Here is a 7,008-nt window from a genome sequence, read left to right as displayed (position 1 = left end):
CCTTGCCCTGGTCGAGGTTCATGAAGGAATATACGGCATACATACAGAAGCACGGAGCCTATCCACCAAAATTCTCCGAGCCGGGTTCTTCCGGCCCAACTTACAGAAGGACTGCCTTCAAAAGGTTAAAGCCTGCACAAATTGTCAGAAACATGCTCCAGTAATACATCTACCAGCCGAGCAACTACATCACTCAGAGGTAAGCTGGCCGTTCTACCAATGAGGAATCGACATTCTCAACCCTTTTCCTATTGCATCGGGACAGATAAAATTTTTGGTTGTGGCAATTGATTATTTTTCTAAATGGATTGAGGCGCAACCACTAGCAAAAATCACATCAAAGAAAATGATTTCCTTTGTTTAGAAATATATAATATGCAGAATTAGTATACCTTTTCATGTTATTACTAACAATGGTCGTCAGTTTGCCGACCATCATTTCACATCTTTTTTGCAAAATCTAAAAATCATACATTTCTCCTCAGTTGAACACCCACAAACAAACAGATTAGCTGAAGCAGCCAACAAGGTCGTCCTACACACCTTGAGAAAGAAATTGGATGATGCAAAAGGGATTTGGGCCGAGCTCATTCCAGAAATACTGTGGGGTTATAACATGACCATACACTTTTCTACTAAAGAGACCCCATTCCGTTTGGTTTACGGGTCTGAAGCAATGATCCCATTAGAGATCTCTCAATCCTCATTAAGGACACAAGAAACCAACCATGACGAAGCTCGACAAACCAAACTTGATTTAATTAAAGAAGCCCAGGACATAGCTTATGTACACTACCGAGCATTGCAACAAAACATAGCCCGGAGGTACAATCAGAAGGTCCATGCTCACTCATTCCAAATCAGCGACTTAGTACTCAGAAGGACCAAGCCGGCCAGGCGACCCCCCTCTCATGGAAAACTCACCACAAAATGAGAGGGCCTGTTCAAAATACTTGAGATCTTTGGAAAAGGAGCTTATAAGCTCAAAATATTAGATGGTACTATGTTACCTAACTCTTGGAATATTTCATCGTTAAAGCAATATTATAGCTAAAAAACAGGGACATGCTTGCACTCTTTTTTCTATTCACAAGATTTTTTCCAAAAGGGTTTTGCTTGGAGAGGTTTTAACGAGGCAAGCCTACCTGCACTTTTGTAGACAAAGGTAATGTAGTCAATCATTATGACATGAAACTGGCAAACTATGTTCAACAATTATTTTTTTATCTCTCTACAAAATACTTTTTCCGACTTATATCTACTTTTTCAAACTATGCCCGTCACGATCACAAGGCTCATCATTCAACTTATATTAATTGTTAACAAGATGATCAAAATCAATCCAAACTATGACTGTTTATAGTCAGCAGATCAGCAAAACACTTATCCAATCGAGATAACTATTCAAATCAAAGTTGCATTTTTCCACATGCGCAATAAACAATCAAACAATTCACCAAAACAAAGGTGAACTAACGAGACATTCTCGTTCTAACAACCCAACCCCTATCAGTAAGGGGACCAAATACGTCAGTAGGCACAATCATGGCTTAACTCATTCCGATCAAATACCTATCTATCAAAAAAAGTCAAAACTCCAGGCATTCCTAGTCTGAACACATCACTTGTTTCAAACAAGCTATACTAACTTGGCTAACGCCAAATACCAAGTCATAAAAATTATCCTCAAAAGGAGACTAAATATTATCATTAGGAGCAGTTTAAAGGATAACAATTACAACTTCAAAATAAAAGCCAATACAAATTGGCAACAGTCAAATGTTTCAAGCCAAAACATAAATAGTTTCTTAAAAATAAATCAGTCTGCCAGGTTGTCATCTCCATCCTCTGCAGCTTCTTCATCATCAACCAATAGTCCGTCACGAACTACTTTGTTCAGACCCATTAACGAGAAATCACCCTCAGGAGCTAATAACTTGGCTTGAGTCACAACATGTTCAAATCCCTCGGCGAATGCATCTAAGATCTCTGTCTCATGACCACTCTCCATATTCTTCAACTTCACCATCACCTCAATCACCTGATTATTCAAATTAGTCATGTCATTCTCCCTTTTCTTCAACAATTCCACATGTTTTTCATGATTATTTTTCTCCAACCTTAGCTCTTCTTCTATATCAGACAACTTTTTTAAATCCAAAATAACAATCTCTTTTAAATCCAACTGCTCCTTCGAACCTACAGTCTCATTGTCCTTTAATAACACTTTTTTGTGCCTTTTTTCTTGAATCCAATCTATACTTGCCAAGCGGAAATCCAAAACCTATAACAAACAAAAAGAATAAAAAATGTATACATATAATCAGTTAAACAGTTTCTGAAACAAAAAAAATAATCTCTCTTACCTGAAGATATTGGTCAACACCAATATCACCAACCTCATCAACCAAGGTAACGTTAGAAGATGCCTGACCCACCTCATCGTCCAAAGCATTGAAAGAAAACCTTTTATCCCACACCGAGGAACCATCCCCCTTCTCAGCGAAGACATGCAGCTTTTCTTGGTTATTCATAAAGCTTGCCAACTCCTTGAGAGGGATATCCTTTTTCTTCTCATCGTCACCCAGATTAATAATGTCAGCCTTCCTCTTCTTAAAAACAGTTTTTTTTTCCTTATGAGGTGGTTGGTTAACCTCACTACCTTCATCCATCTTCTCAGGGTTCAAAGATGACCCTTCAAAATTTTTTATCTTCAGCTGAGCTCTTAAACTCGAAGCCGACACTCCCGGATATTTTCCAGCTACAAAACCAAAACAAAACTAATGTCAATTAAACCGCAAAATAGACAAACTGGCCGAACATATAGTTCAACACACTCTTACCAAGATAATTCACCACTGAAGATCTATCTTCCTCCCATAGAAGCAAGTCAAAAATAGAAATCAGACCACCCTTATCAACCATCTCAATCAGATATCTTATTATACACTAGTTCCAGGGAGTTATAAGCTCGGAACCAAGTATACGTTGTGGTTGGTAGCACCAATACATCAGAAATTTTTCTCCTAAGTTCTCATCTAAGTAAAACGGAAAATCCTCATCCACCGCTTTTACTTTCAAAAACATTTCTTTGAAATCCTTAAAAGTCGACTTATATAATTTGAAAATAGAAAAGCCTGGGGTGCTATTCAAATTCACCCAGACTCCCTTCCAAACTCTTTTAGCTTGGAATAACGAGAAAAAAAGTTATAGACTTGGTTTTATATCCAAAAAGTTCATCAGAACCTCAAAGCATCTCGCAAAAGCCCACCCATTAGAATGAAGCTAAGATGGGGGCACAGTTAAATTGTTTCAAAACGTCACATTCAAACAATGTAACGGGTAATTTCACACGTAGTTCTTCAAGAACACAACTATACATATAAAAAATTTTAAAATCCTTTTTTCTATGAAAAATCTGCTCAATTCTTGTGCATGGTAACAATTCTACCCGAACCCCAGATCTCACTGTCTTGGATACATTTATCTCATCCACACTACTTGTAAAACCCGGTTAATTAATGGTTAATTAACCCATAAGTTAAAATATATTCTAGAAAGTGAGAAATGAGGTTTTTATGGTTTTATGTGGTGGAAAAATTCAAAACAAGAATTTCGACACCAATTTTAAAGAAATCAGCCCACGATTGGGCCAAACAGGCCAAACCGGGCCAACCGGACCCAAGTTGGGCCCATGGCCCAGCCAAGCTTCATTAATTAAATGAAGCTCAGCTCTCTCCCTCCCTCAACAAACACATTCACGCTGAAATTGAGAGGGGAAAGGGGGAGAAAAACACAGACCCTGCTCCAACTTCAATTGATCATATCTTTTGATCCGGAGCTCCGATTGACGCACCATTTGTGGCCACGCGACCGCGGCGTCGAGCTCTAAAAAACCCACACAACTATTCTTGAGGTAATTCACAATATCTTCTTCGAATCCCAGCCCTTAAATTTCGAGTTTATTGGGCAAAAATGTTGAAATTTGTGAGCTCCTTGTGTTATAGGATCAAATTAGCTTGAGGGGAAAGCTTGTTCTTGTTCCCTTGATCCTTGGGCTGGTAAGTACCTCAAACCCTAGTGGAAAATTCTGAGTTTTATGGTTTTGGGGTTGAATTATGGTGTTTTGTTGTGATATTATGGCTTAGGCTTTGTATATATGTATGTTAGAGATTGATTGGTGATTTTGAAAAGCTTTGGGGTGGAGCACCAAGCTTGGAAATCTGATTGGTGGAGTTGGAAACCTTGAAAGTTGAATTTAAGTGTGTTCCGGGTGGAACAGGAATCGGCCAAGGTATGGTTTCGGTTTCCTGTATCTAAGATGTAATGTGGTGTGATAACGTAGGCTAGTGACCCTAGGATAGGGGTTTGGAATGTTGATGTAGTTGTTGGATAATTTGAATTGAGTAAAATATGTATGAATGATGGTTGAATTGATGGTGATTGGTTGCTTTGGTTGTTGAAACATGTAATAATGTATGCAACATGGATTAAAATGTTAGATTGTTGATAGAATTGAGACTCTGGTTGATGAGCATGAATTGATCTATGATATTGATATGTGAGTATACATGTATATATGTGGTGATTGATGAATTATGGATAATTGTTTGGAGGTTGAGATGTGAAATGTTGATTATGATGTGAAACTTGCTAATTTGAAGTTTGGTTAAATATGGTGAAATTGGTGGATTGTTGATTGGAAAAAGGTTTGGAAATGATTGCTGTCAGAATGGATGAGTCTTGGGTTGATTTTTATGGAATTGGCAAATGTATGTTTAAAAATGGGGAGTTTATAAGTTTTGGTAAAATTGGGATTTTGATGAACTTCAATGGATCATATCTTCAGATTTTGTTTTCGAAATTTGATGATTTTTAAATCAATGAAAAGATAATTTCGTAAGCTTTAAAATGGTTTAAATTTGGTTGAAATCTGAATTTTTTGGAAGGAGATATGATCGTTGGAAGTTCGGGCCAAAAATCTGAATTCTGCAACTTCTGTAGAATTTGCAACCTCTGGTTTGTGTGCACACGCACACTCGGCAAGAATTTGGTCCTGTGCACACGCACAGACTTGTGCGTACGCACACGCGGAGACAGGGCTGCTGATGGCAGCGCTAGCATGCCCTGTGCGCACGCGCATCCAACAAAGGATTTCGAGCTGTGCGTACACACAGGCCTGTGCGCACGCACACGTTGGGAATGGCACACTGGTGGCGGCGCTAGCACATGTTGTGCACGTGCCCCCACCCTAAAGGTTTTGCTTTCTGTGCATACGCACAGACCTGTGCGTACGCACACGTCTAAAAATATTTCTGGGCGTGCGCACGCACACCCCTGTGCGTACGCACGCGTCCCAGTTCTTTTCTAAAATTTTGTTTTCAAGTTCTTCACATTCCCAACAAGCTCGTAACCTTCAGGAATGTTATTTCACACTTATAAACCCCCAATTTCATCCCTTAAGTCTTAATTTGATGTTAAATGCCTAGTGATTGAGAGAAGGCTAGGAAAGGGGTAACTTGTGGAGGAAGAAAAATGACATAATGATGAGTATGATGTATAATGATGATGTGAGCAGTTGGGAAGGATAGTGGAGTGTTGAATATGATTTGAGCTGAAAGGGCTAAGTATGGAATTATGATTGGCTGAGATAAATATTAATGTATGGCTATGATTAAATGCCTATATGCTGAACTGAATTGTTGACTATTATGATTGTTTGCACTCCACCTATATGAGATACGAGTTTTCCTAGGTGAAAGTAGTGGCTAGCCACCACGTGCTCTAGGTGGATACTCGATACTCTGCTGACCCTATGTCACAAGTGTGGCCGGACACTGTGAAAGTTCCGGATGAGCTCGCCCCCGTGAATATACACTAGTGAGGGTGTTGGATATAAATTATGATTATGTTTGTGGATAACTCGAGTTGGAGATACGCGACAGAGGGACAGTCCAATGGTTAGCTACCAGGACTTGTCAGGCTGGCTTTATAACCGACAGATGAGACTCATCAGCCACTAGGACAGGCATGCATCATATGCATTATATGTGAATTGTCTGGATTTCCTAATTGATTGCATTATTAATTGCTAATTGCCTAATTGACTTATTTGCTTCCTACTTGTGAATTTTTTTGCTTGATATACTTGAGCTTGCATTTATGTTACTGTTGGCGGTTGGGAGGTTGATGAGCGGATAATTTATACGCTTTTTGGCATTGTTTTTAGGTAGTTTTTAGTATGATTTAGTTAGTTTTTACTATGTTTTTATGCAAAATTCATATTTCTGGACTTTACTATGAGTTTGTGTATTTTTCTGTGATTTCAGGTATTTTCTGGCTGAAATTGAGGGACCTGAGCAAAAATTTGATTCAGAGGCTGAAAAAGGACTGCAGATGCTGTTGGATTCTGACCTCCCTGCACTCGAAATGGATTTTCTGGAGCTACAGAAACCCAAATGGCGCGCTCTCAATTGCGTTGGAAAGTAGACATTCAGGGCTTTCCAGAAATATATAATAGTTTATACTTTGCCCGAGTTTTGATGATGCAAACTGGCGTTCAAACGCCAACTTCCTGCCCTATTCTGAAGTTAAACGCGAGAAATAGGTTACAAACCAGAGTTAAACGCTAGAAACAGGCTGCAACCTGGCGTTTAACTCCAAGAGAAGTCTCTACACGTGTAAAGCTCAATGCTCAGCCTAAGCACACACCAAGTGGGCCCCAGAAGTGGATTTCTGCACTATCTGCACTTAGTTACTTATTTTCTATAACCCTAGCTACTAGTTTAGTATAAAAACAACTTTTAGAGACTTACTATGTACCTCATGACATTTTCACGTTTTACATTGTATCTCTACGGCATGAGTCTCTAAACTCCATGATTGGGGGTGAGGAGCTCTGCTGTGTTTCGATGAATTAATGCAATTACTACTGTTTTCTATTCAATCACGCTTGTTTCTGTTCTAAGATATTCACTCGCACTTCACCCTGATGAATGTGATGATCTG

This window comes from Arachis ipaensis, chromosome B06 (genome assembly GCF_000816755.2).
Source record: "Arachis ipaensis cultivar K30076 chromosome B06, Araip1.1, whole genome shotgun sequence".
NCBI lineage: Eukaryota > Viridiplantae > Streptophyta > Magnoliopsida > Fabales > Fabaceae > Arachis > Arachis ipaensis.
The sequence above is the reverse complement of the archived record's forward strand: the minus strand, read 5'-3'. Positions refer to the sequence as shown.